This window comes from Nannospalax galili, unplaced genomic scaffold (genome assembly GCF_000622305.1).
Source record: "Nannospalax galili isolate Female #2095 unplaced genomic scaffold, S.galili_v1.0 scaffold266, whole genome shotgun sequence".
Classification (NCBI taxonomy): domain Eukaryota; kingdom Metazoa; phylum Chordata; class Mammalia; order Rodentia; family Spalacidae; genus Nannospalax; species Nannospalax galili.
Window position 1 is genome coordinate 3,030,322 of NW_008355390.1, and position 26,905 is coordinate 3,057,226.

The window sequence follows — 26,905 nt, forward strand, 5'->3', positions numbered from 1 at the left end:
GCGGGGCCAGTACCAGAAGCAGTGCTCCTGGGGCCCAAGAAAGGCACTGAGTTGGTCTGGGTGAGAAGGGTCAGGAAGCAGTATTGTTTCCCCAGCTGTCTGGGGCCCCAAGACTCGGAGTGGCGCAGGGCTCAAACTAGGAGTATAGAACGGCGAGGGGGGGGATGGAAGGGTGAATGTGGCTTAGGGAGTCCCAGCGCGGAGAGCTGCACTGTAGACTTACCCCAAGAGGCCTGAGGATAGTAGTGCAGGCTAGGAGAGTTAGCCGGTGGTGCAGGCCCAGGGAAGCAGAGCGAGGTGAGGGCAGGGCCAGGACCAGAAGTGGTGCTCCTGGAGCCCAAGGAAGGGACTGGGTTGCTCTGGGTGAGAAGGGTCAGGAAGCAGTATTGGTTCCCCAGGTGTCTGGGGCCCCAAGACTAGGAGTCTAAAAATATATTTTGAGAAAGGAAACGCCTCAAAACAAAATGCACCTTGGATACTAAAAACATTTTCAACATGAACTCTGGAGATTAAAAAAACGCCACCGTAAACAGCCATTTTGTGTTTATCTTTAGGCTATGAGAACCAGAAGAAAATGATCTGTACTCAGGTAAGACTGCCTCTAAATTGTGTCAGCGAATACTCAGTTTAAAAAATGAATTCTCAGATGGACATGGTGGTGCACACCTTTAATTCTAGCATTCCAGGCATGGGTAGGGGTGTCTCTCTGTGATTGAGGCCAGTCTGGTATACATATTGGGTTCAGGCAGGCTGTGGCTACAAAAAGACCCTGTCTTAAAGAAACAAAAATAAAAACAAAAACAAAAACCCCCTCCCAAAATCCCCACTTCTACATAGTTGAAAAATTTCAAGTGGTAAATAACACTAACTTATGACTTTTGACCTTTTATTGACACTTTGGAGAACTAATGGATGCATTGTTCAAATTTGTTTATAAATCAAGTACTTCATCAGATTAATTTTACTAAAATAAGACTTCAGAATCAAATATATACCACTGGCTAATAATACAGTGTCTCTAAAATGAATACTAAGGTTTCCAGTTTTTAAGAATTATTTGAGGGTAGGGGGGTGGAGGGATGGCTCAGCAGTTAAGAACATTTACTGTTCTTCCAGAAGCCTCAGGTTTAATTCTCAGCACCCATATCATGGCTAATAACTATCTGAAATTCCAGTTCTAGCATATCTGACACCTGCTTTTGACCCCAGCAGGCATTGCATGCATGTGGTACATTTACATAAATGCATGAAAATATTCATACACACAAAATAAAAATAATAAATAAAATAACAAAAAAGAATTATTTGGGCTGTTATATATTCTCAATGACACTGATAATTTTTTTTTCCATAGTCTACACGAACATTATAGCAACTAGAAGCTCTGTGGTTCTTAACTGATGTCTATCAGATGGCACCCTTTGAGACTCCTAATTGTTTTTGTAAAGATGGCTTAGAGCATGCCTTCTCAGTACATTTTCTGAAAGTGTTGCACCATTGTCTCTGTAAGGGGCAAGCCTAGCATCAGCCTTTAGACCATTGCATAAAATTCAAACAAATAGATGCTGATGCCTATCACCAATTACCATAGTGGATCTCTATATACTAACAAGGAAATATTAAAATAAGTTATGTTTCAGCTATGCTAGTGATAAATGTACATCCATGTTATCAGATATGAATATTCATTTCTTTCCTTTCACTGAGTCTAAATAAAATTCATAAAGAAGTTTAGAAAATAACAAGCACATTAATCAATAAGAAATCTATGTTTTCTCTTAGTAAATTAGTAAAAGCATTATTTTATATGGTTGATTAAGCATGTGAGCCATAACAATATGACAAGAACTCTTAGTTTTTCAAATAGCTCTCTCCAGCAACTTTTCTTATGAACAGAAAAAAAATTTAAAAACTATCTTATAAATTTAGGTCTTCCAGGTTGAAATTGCAAGGATGCAAACTCAAAATATTCTTTTTGATCAGTCAGTTGTTTTTCAGTGTAGAAAATTTAATGTTATTAAATTACTCTAAAATATAGATGTCTTAGAAAAGTGTAACTGAATAAGCCCGTTTATTCAGTATTCTGAATATTTGGGAACCCTGTGTAAGCTTCGTGTGCCAGGTTTGTGAAAAGAGCTACGGACTGGGTAGCTCAGGATCCTGTGTGTGGAGGAGCTCATTGTTAAGGCAAGGGAAAGACTGGCTCCTTTCAATGTAATAGTGAAATTCTTGTTTTTCAAATATGGTCAAATACATGTTGCAAGAGTGTGTCACATAGTTGCAGAAACTGTTTTCTGTCCTAGAAGCATTTGTTCATATTCTCCATGGCACACATTCTGGGAGATAGAGAACTCAGAGGTACTGAAGGCCACAGAGATTCTCTAATTACTTTGTTGAGCTCTAGTCATTGGCAAATGGGAGACAGCACAGCTAAAAAAAAGGGGCTTTGAATTCTATGTTCTTCCTCCCACAGAGAAGGTAAATTTCAATGCCCTCCATGTTTTCCCTCCACTTGGATCTGGCTGACATGTGGATTTGCTGGAACAAAATAATGTGTCAATAGTGGTATTGTGGCCCTTTCAAGCCTACATCATACAAATACTTGTTTTAGCCTATTGCAATGGTCACTCTAGGTAAATAAAGCTGCCATAATGAATGCAGGCACCTTTACAACTCCATGCTCAAGCTGAGCACTCAGAGCAATTGAGGTTGTGGGGAGAGTAGGGGGCACAGAAACAGACAGAGACATGCACAGAGCACACACACAATGAGGGGAGAGAGAGAGAGAGAGCAGGAGGGAGGGAGGGGAAGAGAGAGAGAAGAGGAGAGGAGAGGAGAGGAGAGGAGAGAAGGGGAAGGAAGAGGAGAGAGAGTACACACACACACAGAGAAAGAGAAACACAGAGACAGACACACAGACATAATCAGACAGAAAGAAAACAGAATGAATGAGACAGAGTGTGACAGAGAAGATAGATGCAAATACATGGGTTAATGTTTGGAAGAGAGAGGGAGAGAGAGAAAAAACACACATGGAAAGAAATGGGCAGAGAGACAGAATAGACAAACAAGCATACAGAATCCATAGTATGTATGTGTGTGTGTGTGTGTGTGTGTGTATGTGTGTGTGTGTGTGTGTGTCCCTATAAAGGAGATTTTTGAACACACAAAACAAATCAAAGTCTAAAAGGGAAATATTTATTTTGCCTTCAGGATCAACAGTGAAAAAAATCTTGTATATATTTTCTTGCCAGGTTCAAGGAAATTTTGGTTATTTTAACAATTGTAAATTACCTGGGGAAAACAATTATGCTATGGATACTTTTAAAATAAAGATCGTGTGTGTGTGTGTCTGTGTGTGTGTGTGTGTGTGTGTCTGGCCATTTCCTGGCAGCTTAGCCCAGGCATATAAATTAAGAACTTATGATGATATCTGCGATATTCTGGCACAGGAGAAAAATCAAGGAATCTAGCAAGTTGATCCATCCAAAATTAGGGGTGAAGAATCTGCCTTATACCAGCAAAAACGGAAAACAAAGGCCCAAGCCTTCCCAGTATTTTGTATTTTTCAGTTTCCAAGTCCCCTCTTCATTTATGGAGAGCTTTCTTTTATGCGTGAGTGTGCATGTGAATGTGATTCCTTATCTTTCAATAAAGTTTCTTTTTTGTTGTTTTCTGCTATGTCTGAGATTGGAGGAGAAAAAGAAGCCAACCATAACCTCTAGGTGGTAACGTGGCCATCACACAACTGTTCAAGGTTCTCTACTATGGCCCCACTCACCATGGACGAGCAAACCCTGTCTTTGAAAATTGTTGCTGTGTTTTGTATTGCCACAGAATTTTTCTCGTTAGTTTTTCAGCACTGGATGAACATAGCAGGGCATAAGAAGAAAAGTTGCTGATCAGTGCCTCTGACAACCTTCTGATCACACTCAAGAAAGCCCTGCAGTAAGCCCTTGGACACACTCTGATGAGGAACAAAGGAAGGAAAAGGAGAAGTCTTGTCTGTGGGCCTTAAGACTAGGATACACTTCACTTCTACTTGTACCGAACTGGGGCTAAAATGAATTGAGGATGTTAACGCTAGCAGAACTTTTCTGAGAGCAACAAGCACCTGACCTTGGATTTCCTGAGACCGTTCTTTACTGTTTCTTTTTCTTCTGTTTTAGCTAATGCTTCCCTTTGATAGATTCCCTATCTTCAACAACTCAATTTTTTGGAGGGCTGATGCTTTTGTTTGTGGACAACTTTACTTCTCTTCACTTACGCTAACCGTGGTCTCAGCCAGATCAACAATTTGACATATCTAATCCTATTTGGACCATTCCCATTTATCAGACCTGCCTATATCTTCCCTAACTCCAGTCTATAATATATAGACAATTGCTTACTCAACCTTTTAATCTAAATTGCTGTGTCAGGAATCCACAAGACCACTCAGTGATTCATTAGGAGAACTTACAGGACTTGGCACATAGTCACACTCATGGCTATGATTTATTACGGTGAAATGACAAAAAGCAAAATCAGCAAAAGGAAAGTGTGCATGGGGGCAAGACCTGGGGAAAATAGTGCAGGTTTCCAAATTCCTCTCCATGTCTTTTGGAGTCACAAAGAACACACTTGACTTTTGAAGCAGCAATATGTGAAAAGTTATCAGTCTTGTTAGAAAGTCAGCATCCAGAGTTTTGACTGTTCATTGTTCAAATATGTGTACCTTTCAGAAGCAAAGTAGGCATTGAATATAAGCATGTTGATTATGTAAACATTTTGGATACACAGAGCATCTACTATTAGCTAACAAGAGTGAAACTATCTTGTAATCTAAGTTCATATCAGTCTAAAACCACTCCCATAGACTGGCCTTCTAAAGCTTATGGTTAGATCAATGTCAATGTCAATTCTTTTATGCACAATGGCTAATAGATATTTCAGTTTTAGAAAGTTCAAAAGCAAACACCATTCTCTATTTTAGTCTTTGCTGAAGTTTCACCTTTTCCTCATAGTAACTCTGTTATGATTGAAGTAAATAAGTCTTCTGAAAGCATTCTTGACTCCTGTCTTCCTTCCTCTACCTACCTTCAATTTATCAGTAAGTTCTGCTATCTCTACCTTTAAAGCAGAGCCAGAATCTCGTCACTTTTTATGACCTTCATCACCACTACCCAGTTGTAGCCATGTTGCCTTTTGCCTAGATTGTCTCCATACATGTTCTTCTGGTGATGCTTCTGACACTCCTGCTCTTCATAGCTTCCACACGGTAGACAGAGAGATCCCCCAAAACTTAAGTCTAATCCTTTATTCTACCTTCAAAAATCTTCCGGATTCTTCTTTTCTAAATTGAACTCATAGCCCCATTATCAGTCATAAGGCCTTTCTAGACCTATTTCACTCCTGGCCCTGTCTGACCTAAATCTTACCACTTTTCCTTTTAGCCACTCTGCTCCAGTCTCTGTTCCAGGCAATCAAAGATACCAAATGCACTCTTGGCTCATGGCTGTTCTCCTTAATGCTTCTTGGAATACTGACAAATATCATCTTCAAATATCCTCTTAGTACCAAGGTGTTCTCTACTTCACACAAAATAGCAGCTTTTAATTCTGACCTTGTTTTACTTCTTCCCGAAGTGCTGTTCATTGTCTATGTATTATTTCTCTTTACTTCTCTGTTTATTATATAACTCTACACTCTTTGCCTGTGTCAAAACAAGGACTTATTTTTGAATTTTGTTCTGTCCCCACAGTCTATATAGAATAATATTTGACATGCGATAAATGCTCATTGATCAGTCGGTGAATATAGTCTTACATATTATCCCAGGTTCAAGTAAATTGCCATTAATTATATTTTCATTAATTTAGTGATTAAATGTTTCTACTTTAATTTATTTATTATTTTTATTTTATGTAAACAAATGTATTGTCTGCATATATGTAAGTCCACTCCTGTCATGCAATGCCTGTGGAGGTCAGAAGACGGCATCAGATTCCCTGGAACTAGAGTTATGAATGGTTGTTAGTTGCCATGTGGGTGCCGAGATTCCAATGTAGTCTTCTGCAAGAGCAGCCAGTGCTCTTATCCACTGACCCATCTCTCCAGGTGTGATTAAATGTTTCTTTCAAAAGCTAATGTCTTGGAAACATGAGACACTTATAAGATTATTATTATAATCATAGGCTTATTAAAAAGTCTGTTCTTTGAATTTCTTTTATGACTGTTACAAGTAGGTTAGTAATTTCTTGAAAAAAAGCTCAATTTCAATGCCTTTAAATCCTAGCAGAAAGATATTTTGGGAATGCTCCATGTCATATGAGTGTTTAGCTCTATCACACACACACAGACATATACACAAGTATATCAAAATAATTAGTAGAAATATCTTAAATCTATATTACATATTCATTACATACATGTCCACACACCCATTACCCGAAAATTAAATATTCAAAAGACCATACCTAAGAAATATACTTAAAATATCTATCATTTCATTTTGAAAACATGCACTTAAAGCAAATCTTCTAGGATCTCAGCTATTAATTATTCTGGTATTTTCTATGTGGATCTAACAAACTAGTTAACACTGTCTCTGTGTCTGTAATGTAATTATGGATAAAATAATACATCCCATTTCACTGTTATAAAGATTAAGTAAGATAATTAATGTGACAGTTCATGTTATGTAACAACTTGACTGGGTGAAGAGATGTCCAGACAGCTAATAAAATGATTAACATTTTAACTGGAAGACTGAATAAAGGTCAGTGTTTCATCCAGTCAGTTGAGGGCCTGGCTAGCAAACAAAAGGTGGTGAAAGGGTCATTGTGTTTTCTTGTCAGGAGTGGGATATTGCAGCTCCAGACTCTGAAGCATTCAACTTGAGTACTGAATGCTGCTTCTGGCTTACCTTCTCTACAAGAAGTTTACAAAGAATCATTTGCTTTTCATTTACCTGTGAGAAGGAAAAATACAGTAAGTTCCAACTTACCTCATGATTAGTGGACTAATGAAGGACAAAATATCAGCAATCACTTTAAATAAAGCAGCTTGAACCAGGATAGGCTTAAATGTGTTCCACAAAGCACAGAGTAGAGATGGTTTCCTGGTATGTACCTTTTGATGCAAAGATTATTATTATGCATTATTAAAGAAAATTCAAACATGAGAAACTGGACAGAACTAATATGAGTGAAAATGAAATACATACAATTAATGATAAACCCTAAAGAAAACAGAGTAAGAAAAGAATAAATTCAGTTAAAGTTGAAAAAATATTCAGAATGTATCCAGAATGAAATTTTCATTTTGTCACCTTTGTGAGTATTAAGATTATTTAATTAATGCAAATATTTTCTATTATCAACAAATTATATTTTGTTTTTTAAAGTCTCTATTTCCAGTATCGTGTGTATGTGTGTGTGTGTATGTGTGTGTGTGTGTGTGTGTGTGTGTGTATACCTGGAGATAGGGAATTTGCTATGACAAGCTTTGCTCTTGGCCACCATATGCCTTACTTTGACCAACAGCCATATCCTCTGTGTAAAGAAGTCATCTTTGCTACCATGACTGTGAAACCAAATACATAATGCAATTAAATTTGTTTCTAGACACTAAAGTGAAAGCAGGCTAAAGAAGGCTATATATCTTGAGTATAGCAATGAGCTTCATTAACAACATTGTGTTTTGTACAAATGGATAGCCAATTGAATAATTTAAAGAATTTTCTCTACTGCTAGTAATAATAGCTCATGTTTGAAAAATATATTTACCCATCTTTAAGTAGATAGTAAAATAGTTACTTCATGAATTAATTGATTGTAAAACATACTTACTTGTATTTTTTGTCTCTCCCAATTCTTCAAACCTTCTTTTCTCCATTATTTTTCAGAGACCACACAATGTAGGGAGAATCACTTTCATTTAAGTCAAAAAGATCCTCTCTTTCTAATGTTTTCTTATATGCTAAAATAATTATTCTAAGAATGAAAGAATAAGATATCAACTAAATCAACAAAAAATTAAAGTATGTTTATATGCTTTCATTTTGGTGATTCTTGAATTATTTTATTGGTCATGATACAATGATTACATTGTGTTTGTAAAATAACACAGTTTTATCTCTAAGTTCAGTAATGTGCAATTGTCATTTGTAGGGCTGTGTGTGTGTGTGTGTGTGTGTGTGCGTGTGTGTGTGTGTGTTCAGTGTATAAGTATGTGGTAGGGGGTGCATACACCTGAGGATATATGGTGTCCTGCTCTATCACTCTCTGTCCCATCCCCTTAAGACAGGAGATCTTGGGGCTAGAGAGATGGCTCAGTGGTTAAGAACACTGGCTGCTCTTGCAGAAAACCAGGATTTGAATCCCAGCATTCAAAGTGTCCATAACTCCAGTTCCAAGGGATCCGACAGCCTCTTCTGTCCTCTGTGGGCATTGTACAACATGGGTACACTTTCACACATGCAGGAAATACATGCATACACATAAAAATAAAAATCATACATAAAATATTTTGGAAAAAAAAAAAAAAACCAAAACAGGAGCTCTCACTGAATCTGGAACGTGTATTTTGGGGAATTAAACACAAGTCCTCAGAATTGAGCAGCAAGTCCTCTTACATATTGAGTCACCTCCCCAGCCCCATTTTGGTTTTTAGTAGGTCTGTTAAGGCATCCAACTTATTCAGTGTAACTGTAACTTCATCTAATAATCTCATATTCAAGAAGTGCACTACTCATACACCCTTCCACTCTTACTGAAACTTAAGTAGCAAGCTCTTTCTATCTATGTGTAATGTATTGCATGTATGTTTGGTATATAAACTAATTAGTGTAGGTATGTACACATGTGCATGAGAGTACATATGTACTTATGTGAGTTCACTGTGGAGGTCATAGATGGGTGTGTTTGTTTTTCTCTTCTTTACTTGATTGCTCTTGACCTTTATTTTTTGAGACAGAGTCTCTCATTGAATCTGAAGGTCATTGATTCAGCTGGGCTGGCTGGCCAATAGGCTTCAAGGATCTGCCTGTCTCCCTTCTGGCCCTATTGCTGGTGATTATAGGCATGCATCAACTTGTCTGGCTTTCTAAGTGGGTTCTAGGCATTCAAACTCAGGTTCTCCTGCTTGTGCAGCAGGCACTTTACTAAATGAATCATTTCTTAAGCCCAGTAGCAAACTTTTACAGTAGGCTATCCACCCAGATAGCCAAGAGCTCACATTTGCAGTTCAGGCTTGTAACAGAGGAGCAATGGAGCTCTTGTTCCAATGGGACTTTATAAACTCTGCCATTTGACATTGTAGATTGTCCAAATATAGGCAGAATATTATTCCTACCCTGAAATACTTTTATGTTGCCTATATGAATTACTTTAACCAACAAAATATAAACCAATGTGGGAATACCATTTTTTAAAAAACATTTTATTTATTATTTTTATTTTATGTATGAATGTATTGCCTGCATGTATGTGAGTGCACCCATGTTGTGAATGCTGTGGAGGTCAGATGAGGGCTTCAGATTCCCTTGGAACTGGAATCAAGGATGGTTCATAGCCACCTCGTGGGTGCTGGGAATCGAACCCAGGTCCTCTGCAAGAGCAGTCAGTGCTCTCAACCGCTGAGCCATCTATCAAGACCCAGCCTTGTTTTCATCCTCTACCATTCAAAGAACTTGCTCCAGGATACTACAACAATGTTTCTAAATTAGTAGGCAAACTTACACAAGATATGTGATATACTCTAGTCATACCACAGAAATTATTGTGGGAAGCAATGGATTGTACTTACCCATAGACTATCTTCTTCCATACCCTCTTACTGTTAACAAGAAGTTGGTACTTTTTGAATTGGATGTCTCCTAAACTCAGGGTAACTCTTTATCACAGCAGTTGAGTTATAAATCACGACTGGTCAAAATTAGTCCTGGTACTCACATTATCCTCTACTTGAAACTAAAAGTATATTTCAGTTGTGGATAATGATACATGAACAAAAGTAATCTGGGGAAGAACTCTTATTTCAAAAAAAAAAAAGGCATAGAGTTTTAAGAAGTGATTAGGCCAGAAAGGCTCTTCCCTTATGAAAAGATTAATGTCACTGTTAGTGGCACAGGGGGTGAGTGTCTGAGGAAAATGAAAAGTTTGACTGATGCATCTGTGAATTTTGTGTGTGTTCTCTTGCCCTTAACTATGCATGATGCAGAATGAAGGTTATCTCAGCACAAGAGCAAAGCTTTGGAAGTTACCAGATTGCAAAAGTATGAACAGTAATTATCTTTTCTTTATACTTGATTGGCTCTGAGGCAGTGAGTTATAGCAGTCAGTGGTCTAAGTCATTATCTTTGCCAATGTTGGTGAAAGCCAAATAAAAAGAATCGGAAGTAGGAAGACAGAAAAAGCGTGGGCTTGTTTTAATATTTCTGAGGTAATTCAACAACATGCATCAAGTTTCTCCTCAATACTATATAGAGAGAAATCAATACAGTTATGCATAGTTCAATATCAGGCTCATACTCTGAGCAATGTGTTGTTTGACCTTAATTACTGTGCAAGCATCATCAAGTGTAATTACAGGAACCAGAAGGATATAGGTCAGTCACTTGACATGGCTTCTTGATGGATGCAAACATGAGACTTTTGAGGTTGATGCTGTTTCCCAGAATACTTTACTTTTATTTGCTTCTTAATTGGAAGCAGTTCACTCTAAATTAATGACAAAAAGTATTATATAGTAAATACATGAAGCAGTAGTAATTTTATGATAACAATTGTTAGGTGCATTATATGATGTATTATATTTTATATGACTAGTTGTGTCATATAAAAGGCTGTTTATGGAAGGATCACCACAAACAAATGATTAGCACGCTGCGCTAAGGTGTTCTGACCAAAATGTCATTTTCTCAACATAAGTGTGACCAAACCTATTTGTTTAATCTCTTGCTATTTAGACATTCTTTTACTACAATTCAAACCCACTCCTAAGAAATTTCACATGTACTTCTTGAGCTTCATGACATGACTTGTTCAGTGAGAAATTAAATTTATATATAAGCCTAGACCTTCTGGCTCTCTAGCCTCAATTTTTTCGTGATAAATTGAATTAGCCTAATAGACCATCACTAAGTATTGTAACATTTCAAATTGGAACCGCTTCAGTGTCATGGTTACAGTGTAACCTCAATTGATTGACCCTAGGATGGGTAGAAATTATGTGGTTACCAGAGTCTCCTCTCAATTCATTTTTGCTTCTCTTATAATACATAATAGCAGACCACAATTCACATTTAACAAAAGGCTTAAATATAATAAGAAAGAACCTTCAGTAATCACGTTTCTGTTGGCTCCAATATCTTGGACAGTCTCCTACAGTGCACTTTTTCAAACATATTAAGCAATGAACTCCTTTCATGTCATATTAAGTCCTTCTAGTCCATTCCAGAAAATAAATATTCATTTTCCAAATAAGATTGCATTGATTTTTTTCCCCACAAAACCATTTTTAATAACATTTACTGTCTCAGCATTTTGAGTTAGAACTGTGCAAAACTCAGCGGTTTTGGTTCAGGGATAAGTGACCCCTGACTTTCATGCTGAGTTTCCAAATAACACAGCATCTAGAACTGACACATCCACTGAAGATGTGATTCTGCTTGCTGACTACCCTCACTGCCCTCTCCCCACATAAGGGCTCCCTTCCTGTCTTTTGTTGTCTATGGTAAACTTAAACTGTGTGGTTCTACGGGCCTTTCATGCTTTCCCATAGAAATGTTTAAGAAAAGAGGAAAAGAAGTATTTTCCTTTATATTACATGCTGAAGTAGGTTTTAAAAGGAACTAGGATCTATAGTTAGCATTCTCACTGAGTAAAATGTGGCCTACACTAGGCCCCATGAATATGTGGACTTTGTTTCTGAAGCAGTAAGATTCTTATATACATCTAAAGAAATTTAAATTAGTATTTCTTTTCAGAAAAGAAAAGTTGATCCTGGTAAGTCTCTAAAGCATGCAGAGCAGGATACATTTGCATTTGTTTCAACTAGTTAAACACTAAAAGCTCAAGAGATAGGTCCTAATAATTTCCATGTAAAATAAACCAAAGATAAATTAACAAAAGTTATCCAGTCTCTTAAAACATAAGGCTGCCATGTTATTTTTAATTTTGTCATTTTAGACATAATTTTGAGATGATTGCTTATGGACAATTAATATTTAGCTAGACCAATGAGGTAAGATGTACCTTTTGCAAATGAATAATATTCAAATACTTGGAAAGCATGAACATGCAGCATACAGAGTAGTACTTTCAGTTAAATCACTATTAATCAATTTTTAAAAAAACATTTCTTACAGGGGAGGTTGTACAATGAGGAAAGCAAAAATGTTAACCTGTTTAAACATATGGAAAGGGACCGATAATGTATGCACTTTATTCAAGTGTAAGGAAAACAGAATATACTTGATAGCGCATCTCTAGTTAAAGTAATGACCCAACTGTGACCCATAAAGAGAATTAACTAGATTTTTCCATGTACATCAAGGGGATTATTCCATGGCCATGGTCATTATGCACCAATGACAATGTTTTCTAATAGGAGCTTGTTCATTATTTTATCATCAAGATGATCTAGTCAGCTTCTGCCTTAGGAATTAAGACTCGTGAGTGTCCAATTTCCTAACTAGTATATCATCTGGGAACATTTTAATTGAATTGACTTTATAATGACGAACACTGAAGTTGGTCTAGAAAAGAATTTATGACATTTTTCTGTAATATAAAACAGACCTAAGAATATAATTAATCATTGTTTAAAAAATGCTCTTAAACAACAATTTTCAGCCGCAGTTGTTGAATTACCAAGATAAGAAATCAAAGTAGATTCATGTCAATGACAGTTCCCAAAAGCTACATGCTATAAAAATATTTCCTGTTAGTTGAGATGCTGATTTTAAACAGAAAATAAACAGGATAGTCAACAGTTACAGCTTACTGGATTGATTTACTTACTACTGTGATAGCCTGAGCTCCTCCATTTTGTGTAAGATCACCACCTTGGTACCAAGCCATCCCAGACCCTACCCTGGCCTGGAGCCAGCAGGTCCAGGAAGAGCTGACCCCAGAGGAACACAACCATATAATCCTAGGAGGGCTCCAGTTAAGACTTACCTGGCTTTTGTGGGTACTTATCTGGCTTCTGTAACTGCTTGCCCATCTACAGGAACAAATATGTGACTGCTTGTTTTTGAGTAAATTGCTTGTTTTTGAGTACATCTTGTACCAACCAGTCAGGATATGGGTTTTACCTTTAAAAGCTTTACTTTCCAGGTTCAGGATTTAGCTCAGTGGTAGAGCACTTGCCTAGGGTTTGGTCCTCAGCTCCGGGGGAAAAAAAAAAAGAAAAGAAAAGAAAAGAAAAAAAGAAAAACCTTTACTTTCCTCTGAGGAAGTAGTGCATTTGCAAAATTTTGGATCAGAGAGTCTAGTCACTGGCAAGCTAAGTAAAATTTGGCTACTTTGGAACACCTGGAGTGTGAATGGTGCTTTCCCAGTGGGTCAGCATCATAACACTACTTAGTTTTCAAGGTGTTGTCATGTTTTTAAATTAATTATGATTTGTTTTACTTATTAATTTAATTTTGCCTTTTTACTTTTGGAATTAAATGGTATTTCCAATATCCTATAGCCATGCATGTAATTTTGCAATTTTATGATTAAAGTTTCAAAAATACATTTGCCTAAAATTAATTTTTATTATTTAATTTCTATGGTACTTATAAGCTTAAAAAGCCAGAGTAGAGAGCACTCTTTCAATATGCAGATTATATAAAACTCATATTTGGAAAATATTTATTTATATATTCAAATTTGAAAAATCAAAATCACTAATTTTACACAGCATATATTTGCACACTATTTAACAAATCTTTCTTTTGAGGGCTGAATAAATAGCTTAAAGGGTGAAATGCTTACTATGGAAATGTAAAGATCTGAATTCATACCCCCTGGACCCATGTAAAAAGCCATGGTAGCACACCATGCTTGTAACTGCAGTACTGGAGAGCAGAGGACAGACAGATTCCACGGGGCTTACTGACAGAGTAATTGGAGAGCTCAAAGTTCAATGATAGAAGCTGTTAATAAATAACATGGAGAGCAACAAAGAAAGACCCCTAACACTCACACTGACTTCTGACACCCATAGGCATGTGCACATACCCACATGAACACACACACACACACACACACACACACACACTTTTTTCTAGTGTGTCCTTTAATGTTACATATTAGTGTAAAACTTTTACCATCTTCTTTAAGTAATTTATGTCTTGACTTGGTATTCCTATCCAATTCATCTGACTCTATCAAGAATTCATTCACAACACTTATGTTTTATACTTAAACTTTCTCATAAAAAATAAAATATTGAAAATCTAATACTTATTATAAGGTATCCCTTTTCAATCCTTAGCCCTTTTGATATCTCTCTCTGTCTCTTTCTTTCTTTCTTTCTCTCTCTTTCTCTTCCTTTGAATTGGAAGTGGGGATTGAACCCAGGTCTGTTCTGAGCATGTAATATATCAGTGAGCTATACTCTCTGTCCTTAATTTTCTCCTTTTTGACAAACTCTCTTTCCTTACATGTCAAAATATCAATTACACTTTTTACTGGAATATTTCTTTTTCACTCTGCACATATTTACTTAGTTTCCTTTGATGATCACCCTTTCTCTTATCATTTAAATATTGAGGATTACTAATGTTCCATTTGTTTTTCACATTAACTGGGTTTTCTTTCTAGAATATCACATTCATACTCAAAGTTAAAACTACTGATCTACATCCAATAACTCTCAAATACTTTCCTAAAACTTTATCTATGGTCAAAAGGTTATCCTAAGACAAAACCTCCTATCAAAGCACTTGTTCATTTGATTCTCCCCAGACATCTCAGATTGAAATTTCTTAAACACTGAACCACAGTTCTTCATACATCTGGACTTCATAGTTGTCTGAGCAGGAAACTGGCATTTAATCCACACTTCTACTAGTTCCTCAGCTTCTTCATATAAGAAACATGTTCCTAAGTGTCTCTTTTAAATCCCTTCTCCCCTCCTATTATCTTTATTACCAGCACAGTTTGGACAGTGGCCATAAATCCCCAGGATACCAAAGAGTCTCTTAATGCCTTTCCCCGTCTCTGTTTCCATATCCTATATTTCATGTCTACACATTTGTAAAATGATACTGTGAAATGAAGATGTGATCAGATCACTCTTCTATTTATAATTCTTTGGTGACTTCTTATAGCCTTCTGGAATGTCCTAGAGAAATCCTGTAGTCTCTCTCTAGCTTAATCTTTTACCATTCTGACACTGGGTCTGTAATATGCGAGGGTCAGTTATTTCTCATTTCTGTGATTTGTACATGATCTTTGCTTAATTTGTAATGTCACTTGACTTACTCCTTCCGTAAGTGTTCAAAGTGGGTTTGATGGGACTGGAGAGATAACTCAGTGGTTAAAAGCACTGCCTGCTCTTGCAGAAGACCTGGGTTCAGTTCCCAGCACCCACATGGTGGCTAATAAGCCTCCATAACTCCAGTTCCAGGGGATCCAACACCCTCTTCTTTCCTCCATGGGCATTGCATGACATGGGTGAACTTACACATGCAGGCAATATACTCATTCATAAAATATGAATAACAAATAAAAAATTTTCAAAGTGGGATTGATGATACTTCTGAATATTAGCATTTCTCTATCACCCTGTCTTTGCTCTTTTTGTTAATTGAAGGTCTGGTCCTTAAATCTTTCTAATTTTTCTGTTCATTCCTTCAGTGTAGAAACTAAATCATTTAGCTCTGTATTTTTAAAGTTTAGCAGAGTTTAGGACAGCTAGTGTCTAATTAATTTCTTTAAGGATTCATCTACTCTTGGGAATAAATCCATAGATCAAATTGATCAAATTGCACTGCAGCAGAGCAAGGAGCATAAAGTTACAAAGACAAATGTAATCATATTATCAGGGACATTCTGTTATGAGTAAAAGAAATGCATTTCCAAAGAAAGCACCTGGATTTGTACATAAGAAAAACTCAGTTCTTTCCAATTAAAATGACTAAACTTCTTTGTTAAATCAGAGTTATATTCCCCAAATTTGTTAAGTCTCATTGCATATTATAGATCAATTATTACATGAGATAAACCAGAATACACATTTCACCAAAAACAGTTATGCTTGTGTGTTTTAATAGTAGCATATGCAAGTAAAAATGGGGTAATACCTTGCAGTGTATAAGAACACAGCACCATCCCAGAGTAAGCATGAAATATGGGCTCAAAGGAGGCTATTTTTATTTTTAAATTTTTGTTTAATTTTATGTGTATGAGCACTTTGCCTGCATGTATGTTAAGTACACCCATGTCATGCAATGCCTACGGAGGTCAGAGAAAGGTGTCAGATCCCCTGGAACTGGAGTTGTAGACAGTTGTTAGCTGTTCCACGGGTGCTGGGAATTGAACCTGGGTCCTCTGCAAGAGCAGCGAGTGCTCTTAAGTGCTGAACCATCTCTCCAGCCCCAAAGAAACTATTTTTTTGTAACTTTTTTATTGACACATACAGAACATCTTAATCATCTTTGTACTCCTTTCCCCATCAGCACCCTCCCATATTTTTAACATACACTTGCTTCTACTTCGTTATCAATACACAAGTTCTTTCTCTTCTGGAGTCCCAATTTTCTCATCTGTCAATATCCATCTTTTAGAGCTCAAGGGGAGATTTCTTAAGATACTATATATATTCACTTGACAGCACCTTCTTGATGTTAAAATACTTCATATTTTGGTCCTTCCCCAGTGCTAACAGAAGGTCATTTTGGAAATATTGCTTCTTTGATCTCTGATTTTGTGGTAATGCATATGATTTCTGGGTCCTAAGTAACATTAAAAAAAAAGAGTGAGTATTTCTGTAAGAAACCGTGTATTTTAAAATGAAATGATTTTTTTAAAGGTTAAAAACTCATTCGATTTTATGTCTTACAAAGTTTATACTGAGTTCAATATTGTATAACTGTATTAATTCAACTGTGAACCTAAAAATTTTATAGCCACTTTTGAAAGAGATGTGTCTTTTCTCTGGAAATTGTTATTGAGTATGTTAAAGCTGCAATGAAATGCTTCTTCTAAAAAATAAAACATATATATTAAAAAATCCTTGCAATGATGTTTTGTGGAAATGTTCATATTTTGATGTAAGAGATAACATTTCGGTGTCATTGTTCCCCTTGGGATGTTCCTTGTGTAGTATGCTATGAAGAACCTGCTATAATTCCTGCCTGCTAAACCAGAAATATGTCACCTTACTGAAGAATGAAGCCCTTCTCTCTGGACTGCATTTCTAAGAAAGAAAAATATTGCAAGTAGTACATGTACATAATTCCTTTAATAATGTCTGAAATACAGATCGACTATTCCTTATCTAAAATACGTGGGACCAGAAGGATTTTGTATTTGTCCATATTTCAGAATATCTACACAGACAAAATGAGACATCCTAGGGATGGTACCTGTATTTAAACTTGAAATCCAAATGTTTCTATATCTTGAAAGTAAATTCATACAATGTTTTAAAGGTTCCTATATTTTGACTATCACATATTACATTAGGTCAGTTGTGGAATTTTCTACTTGTGGTATCAAGTTGTTGCTCACAAAGTTACAGATTTTAAATCATTACTGATTTCAGATGTTTGGATTTTGGATATTCAATCTGTATTTTCAAAAGTAGATGGAAAAATAAACATTAAGTGATCTATTGTACACAGCTATATATATATTAATAGCGAAGAAATATATTCTTAGAGGGTGGTTGGGCTAGATGCTTGTCCTTGAAGGATAATTGGCACAGCACTTTCTCTCTTTCCCACCTTACTCTGAGGTAAATACTTGGTCTGCTCCCTCTGTGCAGTCCTGCCTCTAAGCATTATGTCACCACAAATTCAAACAATAGGGCCAAATGGTCATAGATTGAAACCTACAAACCTGTGAACCAAAATATATCTTCACTCTGTATATGTTGATTTCTCTTGGCTATTTGTTTCAGTAATGAAAATTTGACTATTACAAAGTACTTTGACCATTAGAGGCAGAGTAGCAAATAGTGCAGACTAGAAATATGTTCCCTTAGTTTCTCCTTGGGTTCAAATGAGATGTAGCCTTATGGTGACAAGATTTATGTGGCTGCTATGTGTAACATTTGAGAGCCTCTAACTCTCTCTGAGGGTATTGTGAAGGGTTCTGGGAAGAATGAAGACAGCTATGGGAAAATAGAAGAGTAGGTTCAGAGAGGAGGGAAAATATCTACAAGTCAAAAAAGTTTTTAATCACTGCATTCCAGATTCTGTGTTAATTATATTTTAATGATATTGTAAATATCCTCACTTTACAGATAGAACTAAGGCTTAGAGTTTAAGAGCAAGGGTCTGCTATCTGAGGAGTATTAGAGGGTAGATCTAATTTAGTTAGTTTATTCTGTCTTCTATTCCTAATCGCCAATCTCCACTTTGTCTTCCATTTTAGAGAGGCCTTTCCTTCTGAAAACCATCTCTACCTCAAGTCTCCTGGCTCTTATGCCTCAGTCCTATTCTGAGCTTATTTATTGTCTTTGATTATCCTTTCTTCCTTACTCTTGCCTCCAGGGCTCAGAAAGTCATTTGTATTATCGAAGAAATCTCAATCTCCTCACCCAGTGGACTTGGGGGCTGCGGGCTCAGCATTCAGTGTATTTAACCCTGCCTTCCTGAACTAACTCATCATTTCCTGGTAGATGTGCCTCTCCTGTGACTGTTAGGATCTCTGCAGGAGAGAAACTATACTGAATTTGTCTTTGTAATCCAACTTTTCTATCAGAGCCTAGATCATGATTTTAATAAAAGAAAGAAAATATGTATGGGTATTAATAACTACCAACAAAATCTCATCTGAAATGTTCATGCCAGACCTAGAAACTCAGTCATAAAGATGTGCTCTTAGGTAGTAAGTTAAATATGGTCTTTTATTTTTAGATAAAATTTTTTAACCTGAACTCTATTATATCATAAATGTAATATCAACTATGAATCAAAAAACATATAAAGTTTCTAATATACTTGGAAGCCATTAGCTTCTTCTTAATCTAGCATCATAAATGTAATAAATGGAGCACATCATTTCACTGACTATTTGGAGTCCTTACTCAGAGGATTACTGATATACTAAGGCTATCAAAGGTGAATAATAGTTAAGACAGTAACTAATTGAATTTTACAGGAAGAGCTGCCTAGGATTTGGGGTGCAGGAATTGCTTTAGTTTATAATTTCTCACATTATATGTTTATAATTACTGCTTTTTGTCACCTGTTTCACTGAGGGCTGACTGAGTCTGCCTGGCTTGGTCACATGACAGAAGGACTTATTCTAAACTCCACCATCGCACAGGCTTGCAAAAGGGCACTTTACTTCTAATTTATTCTCCTTTATAAACATTTATGGTTCCATTTTACCTGTAATCAGAGTTGCTGTCATATTTAATTAGCACTTGGAGTTACTAACAAAAGCCAGGATTTGAATAAAATCTCAAGAATCTAAAATTCTCTCTCTCTTCCTCCCTCCCTTCCTCCCCCCGCCCCTGTTCTCTTCTTTGTTAGGTAACCATAGGGTTACCTGTCTGAAGGACAATTTTAAAGTCCTGCCTTATATAGTGCCGATAGGTGAAACAGAATTTTCATTAGGAAATGACCTAAACACACTATTCCAAGTGTCGTTTCTCTGTCTATTGCCACAGAACACGACGGCCTGTTGTGGAAAAGAATGGGTCATTGTGGAGCAGAGCAAGGTACTATGAGTGTCTGCAGTTCCTGGATTTGGCCCAGACCTGTGTCCCAATACCCAATACCCACTTCACTTTATACCCTAAGTATTTGTGCTTCATCTCCACTGAGGATTTGTAGATGTGTCACGGGCTGTGATTATGGAATTCACCCCAACTCCATCTGCAAAGACAAGGCCAAGGCCAATCTTTCTCCCAAATTCTTTTTTTCTATTTATGGAAAAGTATTCATTGTTCTTGAGAGCCTCTTTCTTTTCCCAGCTGCCAACCAGACAGGCATTATGGTGCTCACAGGACTCCATCCTGGGGAATGATCTGGAATCTGGTGATTGTGTATGCCTGTGCAGCTGTGATCATCTCTGAAGCCATGCTGTGGGAGAGAGCAGTCTATAGGATCCCAGAAGTCAGCACTCGTGGATTTTACTCCCTTACCCCCAGCGTGGAAGCTTTGCCTGGCTTGCTTTCCCCACCATAAGGCACTGGCTTGTAGGAGCTGCAGATGTCCCACCTCCGCAGGCTGGGAAACATGGTAAGCAGGGCACTCTGGGTCTTCTGGGAGAGGAGCTGCAGCTGCTGTTACCTCCTGTGAGGGCCTGTCAGTGTGTTTCCAGGAAGTGGAAGGACAGGCTCCTTGCTAGGCAGCTGTATCCGGCCTGCTGCTGCCTGCCTTGCCCTTCAGAGGCTGGTGAGGGTGGAACCCCACAGTGCCTAGAGAGCTGGGAGGGACTATGAAGTCAGATGACCCCTGCCTTGCCAGGAGTTCTCAATTTTCCTATATCCTAGGCTGATATCAGAAGACTGGTGTTTCTTTTATGCTTGAAAAGCAAAATTCGTTCTTGGCTGCAATTGACATGTTATAGCTTTACAAACAAACTTACTAGGCTGGTGAGGGTGGAACCCCGCAGTGCCTAGAGAGCTGGGAGGGACTATGCAGTCAGATGACCCCTGCCTTGCCAGGAGTTCTCAATTTTCCTATATCCTAGGCTGATATCAGAAGACTGGTGTTTCTTTTATGCTTGAAAAGCAAAATTCGTTCTTGGCTGCAATTGACATGTTATAGCTTTACAAACAAACTTATTGCTAGCTGTCTCCTATAGAAATCAGTAGACTTAGAGGAAATATATTGCAATAAGGTAAGAGTTAAGAATGAATCACATGTATACTCTTTAATATAATATTGGAAAATCATAACCACATATAAATGACATTTTTCATATGAATTATAAAACAAGACAGAAATTATGAACGTCATATAAGAAGTCCATAGATACACAGTGAGTACTCTGAGACAGGCACATGAGACATGGTGTCACTGTGTTCATGAAGAATGGTATTTCAATTAGAATCCCAAGAAATAGAAAAAGAAGACATCTTAGGAATTCAAAATAATGTGATTAAAGATGAAGCTAGGTAGAATCTTATATGGATGGATATTACTTTGCAGGACCAAAGATCATCATGTACGTCTTAGGATTGATGTTATAGGTAGATGGAAAGAGTTGAAGATTTAGGACAAGAGAGAGATCCTGTTTCCTGGAAAAAGCAGTTTGAAAAGGGTACTTGAGTGATTGGACTTTGCCATAGAATGCATGAAACAGAACTGCCGTGAAACAGGTAGACCAAATGACATTTCCAAAAGTCCTCAGAACACAGTATCTTTGTTTTTTCAATACTGAGAAATGCACCCAGGCAGCTTGGTTGGCCAGGGAGTCCCCTCATCCCAGTAACTGTTGCTGTTTATATAACCTTGAGTGAGAACCTTGTGAATCCTGCAGCTGTCTGTGTGTCCTGAGGCTTTCTTGTGAGTTACTTGATTTTCTCTCTGCTCCTGGGGGAAAGTTACAATTCTTTTGGAGGAACTAGTTTCATAAAACCAGTCCTGCTGTAGACCCAGTTTGTTTGGCCCTATGCAAAGATGAAATTTTAAATTTGAACTGAAAATGAATGGAATGGAGGAAGCAGCTCAGAAGTAAGAAACTTTTTCCTTCTTCTTTCAGGTGTTTCAGAACCCTCCATATCAATACCTTGGAGAACTCTCTCTCGGTACTTTCAAACTTCCTACTGCATGGATTCAGCATGGGAAACACAAGACCTGGAAGTGGCCCGTCCCTTTTCATGTGCAAGTTACAAGGGAGGAAGAAATTGTGGACATATGCCACAGAGAAGAAATTCAGGAGGAGAAGACAATCCAAAAATAACTCAGTATACAAACACATTCGTATCCCTACTCTGGGAACCAATCGCCTCAAAAAAGGTATGGGGGCATGGTGTACTAGAGCTTCTAGCCATAGGGATTCAGAGAAAAAACTTTGGGAGGCCCACAAAATGTAAACAAACATACATTATAACTTCAAAGTGTCTCCATGTTATAATAATAAGATTTTAAATGCGAAGGGAGGCATGAAGATTTGTAAATAAAACTTGGTTTTTCAAAATTCACTGAAAGAAAACTGGGTGAAATGGATTGTTCAGAGAATTGAACGTATGAAATAAAAAAAGACCTGGCATAAACAAAACATTACCATAAAGTTAGTGTTTTGACTGGTCGATTTCTTATTCTGGCCAATTTGTGTAACAAACACTTTCAAGTACATAGCAAACCATGGGACGATGGAATACAAGGGCACATGGTATACGTATAGTGAATGGCAGGGAAGATTTTATGCCCCAATATTTGATTTCTCAACTTATTGACAGGATTCATTACACCCTTCTAGGAATTCTGAGGTGCTTTCCAAATTCTGCAGCAGGAAGGTCATCCTTTCCTGTTGAAAAGAGTCTCATGGGATGGGGTCAGAATCTCTGAGGCTTGCTAGAAGTAAGCCTGGAAGGAGACTGACTGATTTGCAGAATGAGCTATAGAGTTGTCACCATGGTAGACAAGGGCACATTCCCTTCATTACGGTGATTGTAGGTTGTTTTCCTAGAAGGCAAGAGATTGCATGGACACTGTTTTTACTGTCCTTGTTGATACTGACATAAAAAATTGAGATAACAATACTATTGAGTTTATGACACCCTATTATCATTTTGTGAATGGCCTTTTACATTTTATTTTGTCCTATTATCATTTCCCCACCTACTTGTTTTCCAGTACATTTTTGCCTCATCAAAACTCTTTCCAGTTTAACTTACATTCATTAGAGACTTGTTCATCCTTGAAAAAATTCTATGCTATTTTATATGTTTGTGCAATTTGTACAAAAGATACTTTACTATAGAGTTGTTACAATTCAATTCTGTCCTGACATGTAGCTTTGAAACAATTTCAAATGCTTTCACAGTTTGCCTTCTACACTTAGGATATATGTATTGTCTAAGACCTTGGTAGTATATTCCCTCTCCTCTTTGGAATATGGTACCATATCTTATTGGAGGTCTCCGTGTGAGTAACTGACCCCAATTACCATATTTCAAAATACATATGAACTCAAGAGTTTGACAGTCAGTCAGATCAAAGGCCACACAGGCTGTGCATTCAGTTGGCTGCCTCTCCCAGCATGCTATGACGCAGCTGCACTATAAACCTCTTCTCTGAAGACTCTGACATACACGGCTAACCCCTGAAACCTGGCCTACTGACCCTGGTACTGACTTCCAGAGCCTGGGGACCTCATGCATTATCAAAGACCTCTGCTGCGTGAGTCATGCCAGTCTCTCCCTGACTCATATAAAGTATACCTTTAATGTCTTCAACTTAAGTTAGGCCCTACTTCCACAGAGATCCGCTTGCATTCCAACTGTGCAACTAGACTTTAATAACATTGGGGAATCATTCACTATATGACTAGTGTGCTTCATCTAGCTAAAGTGAGGTTTGTTATTATTTTTCCTCTTTTAAACATTGTGAACCCAGTGTGGGAGAATTATTTTGTATTGAAAGAAACTGTGATTCATACAATCATACTTTGTCTCCTTATTTCAACGATACAATCCACCCTCCTCTCATATTTTATTTGAACTTTATTTATAAGATATGTACCCATGTAAGATTATATCATCACCCATTGTTCCAGACTGTTGCATAATGCTTTTCCAATGTAAACACTGTGTTTTACAGGGACTTCCATAGTGATTAAGCATAGTAAGATAAGGTGAGACTGTGGGTTTAAGTCGTGGCTCCATTTTCCATCAGTAAGTCATTAACATCTCAGCTCACATTCTCATGTACCAAACAGAATTAAAAGTAACTTCCTCATAGGTTTGCTTAAAGATTATACAACACAGACAGATGGGTATTATGGCTTACACCAGTAATGCCAGCACTTGGGAGACTGATGCAGGATGATTGTGGTGAGTTCAATGACAAGCCTACATTAGAGTGAGACCCTATTTCATAAAAGGAAAAATAAAGAAATAAAAAATAAGATTGTGTGACTTAACTGTGTAGCAAGACACGTGTTTAAAATAGTAAAAGAATGTTATAAATAATGCAAAATGCTGCATAGATTATGATTGTGATTATTACTTACCTAGTTGCTTGTCATCAACATATAGGCTAACTCCAAGGTCAGTGCTGTAAGTGATATCCTGCTGTGAGCGTTATTTTGCCCTTTTCCTTTAGATTATGGTCCTCAAGGACTTTGGACTCAAAATATTTCTGTAGTTTTAAAAATTACTAAGATTTCAAATAAGTTTAGTCTTTGTGGATCATATTTATACTTACCACATTAGAAATTAAAATTTAAATAAAAATTATTTATTAATATATTTAAATATAACTAGCAAATCCATTACATTTTTAGTTATATATCTACATAATAGGATATATCAATAAAATATTTATCAGTTACCATCTGAAAATGCTAACAGTACAAGATCTTTAAAAGACAAAACCTTCACATATGACATGTTAACTATACAAGTACAATTAAATTTTTTGTTAAAAAATTAAAATTATTTAACATTTAATCAGTTATTAATAGAGTTGATATTGGATATTGAAATTATGGACAATTTTTCTTTATATTTATGTATTTTTTTCTGGATTTGTCATTTTCTACTTTAAAAGAGCAAAATAAAAATCAAAAAAATCTTAAAAATGTTCCTTCTACTACATACATATCTATATGTACAGCAGGTTTATAAATAGAAAGTGATAAATGTATATATGTTAAATGCGGTTTCTTATATTTGTTAAACATGTTTTTTTGTCATTAGTCTGATGTGTCTCAAACTCATAATTGTCAACATAGTTTTCAGGACCCCTTTGCCAGTAGCTCATGTTTTGCCTGTTTCTCTGCACAGGAGAGAAGCCAAGTGAGGCTGTGGCTGGAATCAGGGGTTTGGGTTAGTGAGACCAGTAGCTGACAGCCAGCTTAGAGCGGCTAGTTGTGTGAGCCCAGACAAATTACTTCACCTCTTGTTTCTTAGCTTCACTTTCTACCCTCATTTCTACCTCAGCGGCCACCAAAAGCACAAAATTATATACTGAACATGAGAAGCTGGGTATGTTGTAGGGACTCAGTAAATACTACAACCATTATTATTACATTTAGAGTTGTATCTAAATAATGACTAAGGACCCGCAGAGGTTGGGAACCTCAAATATGAACTGGCCAGTGAGCTTCAGGAAGAGGCCGTGTTCCCTGACCAGCCTGTAAACACGAGAATACAGCAAAAATGGGATTGAGTGGATTTAGTCAACTTGCAGAATCTGAAATGAGAAAAAGTTACAAGTGCTGACGACCATGTTACTGAAGACAATTAATTTGAATGGATAAGAAGGAGAAAATTTGGAGGAACTAGAGAGACTAGGGGATCAAAGTTTGAACATCTTAAGGGAGACAAATCTTTATTAGTAGTATTTTAACATCAGTTGGTTAATTATAATTCTAAGTGTGCTGTTAGTGTGGCAGGCAAACAACAATCGGCAGTCTCTGCGAACAGAGTGCCGCCAGTTGAAGTGGACTTGGCTTTCCCCTATGGGATTAAAGAGGGTCTTGTGCAAAGTCCACATGATGGTCTGTAATTTGTGGTTGACAGCTTTATTCTGTGTTGAATATGATTACCACATTTTTCCCAATAGTAAGCATGGTTGAATGTCTTTAGAACTTGCACATCGATCAAAGGTCTGCTGCTGGCTTCTACAGAGAGAATCAAATGCTTTTAAAGCTAGAATTCCTGGGCTTATTTCTACTGAGTGTGCATAGGGCTCCTCCTGGTGAAGCACAGGCCTCTGGCATCCTTATGCCTTCTTCCATTCCTCGTACTTGGGAGCTGATGGGAAAATTAAGTTAGAACATTAGTAGATATGCATATTTGCTTGTTATTTCCACTGTTTAGAAGTAAGTGAAAGCTACATTGCTTTGGACTGTATCACAAAAGTTAAAAATCAGCTCAAGGGACATTTCAAAGAAAGAAAGAATAAAAACATCACAGGTTCTCAAGGTTCATTCCAAATCTGTCTTGTCCAGAGACAATTTGGTGCCATGTCTATCAAGACATTTAAAAGAAAAACCAGGGCAAAACACTAACTTTCCTTGAATTCAGAATTCTTTTTGCTTGCTTTTCCATTGTACAAATTCCAAACCTTTCCTTTTGTTTTGGATAAGTATGTATTAGCAAACCTGTTCATTTTATATTTGCAAAGGGTAACATGGTTTGAGAACATTCCATTTTGACATCAAAGTTGAACCACATTATTTAACAAGAAATAAAATTTCAAAATATTTTCCAAAGAATTTATTCAAATTTCCACTGCAGATTGTTTTAAATGATGGTAGTGAACAGCTATTCATTAGCTTTCTGTGCGTCAAGTCTTCCGTGTGTCAGGTCTTCCCCTGGGCATCAGAAACATGTCCATTTATTTCTGTCTTCCTGGAATTGTATACTAGTGGTAAAGATCAAGAAAAATGGCATATATATCAAAATTTAAAAGATAACATTAAAGCCGGGCGTGGTGGTGCATGCCTGTAGTCCCAGCACTTGGGAGGCAGAGGCAGGAGGATCTCTGTGAATTCAAGGTCAGCTTGGTCTACATAGTAAGTTCCAGGACAGCTGAGGCCACAGGGAGACCTTGCTTCAAAAAGACCAA

At 37.0% G+C, this 26,905-nt stretch overlaps 1 pseudogene; it reads right to left on the bottom strand.

The window, feature by feature from the left end:
- LOC103749715 overlaps positions 1-26,905 on the bottom strand; it is a 133,379-nt pseudogene that overhangs the window by 96,318 nt on the left and 10,156 nt on the right.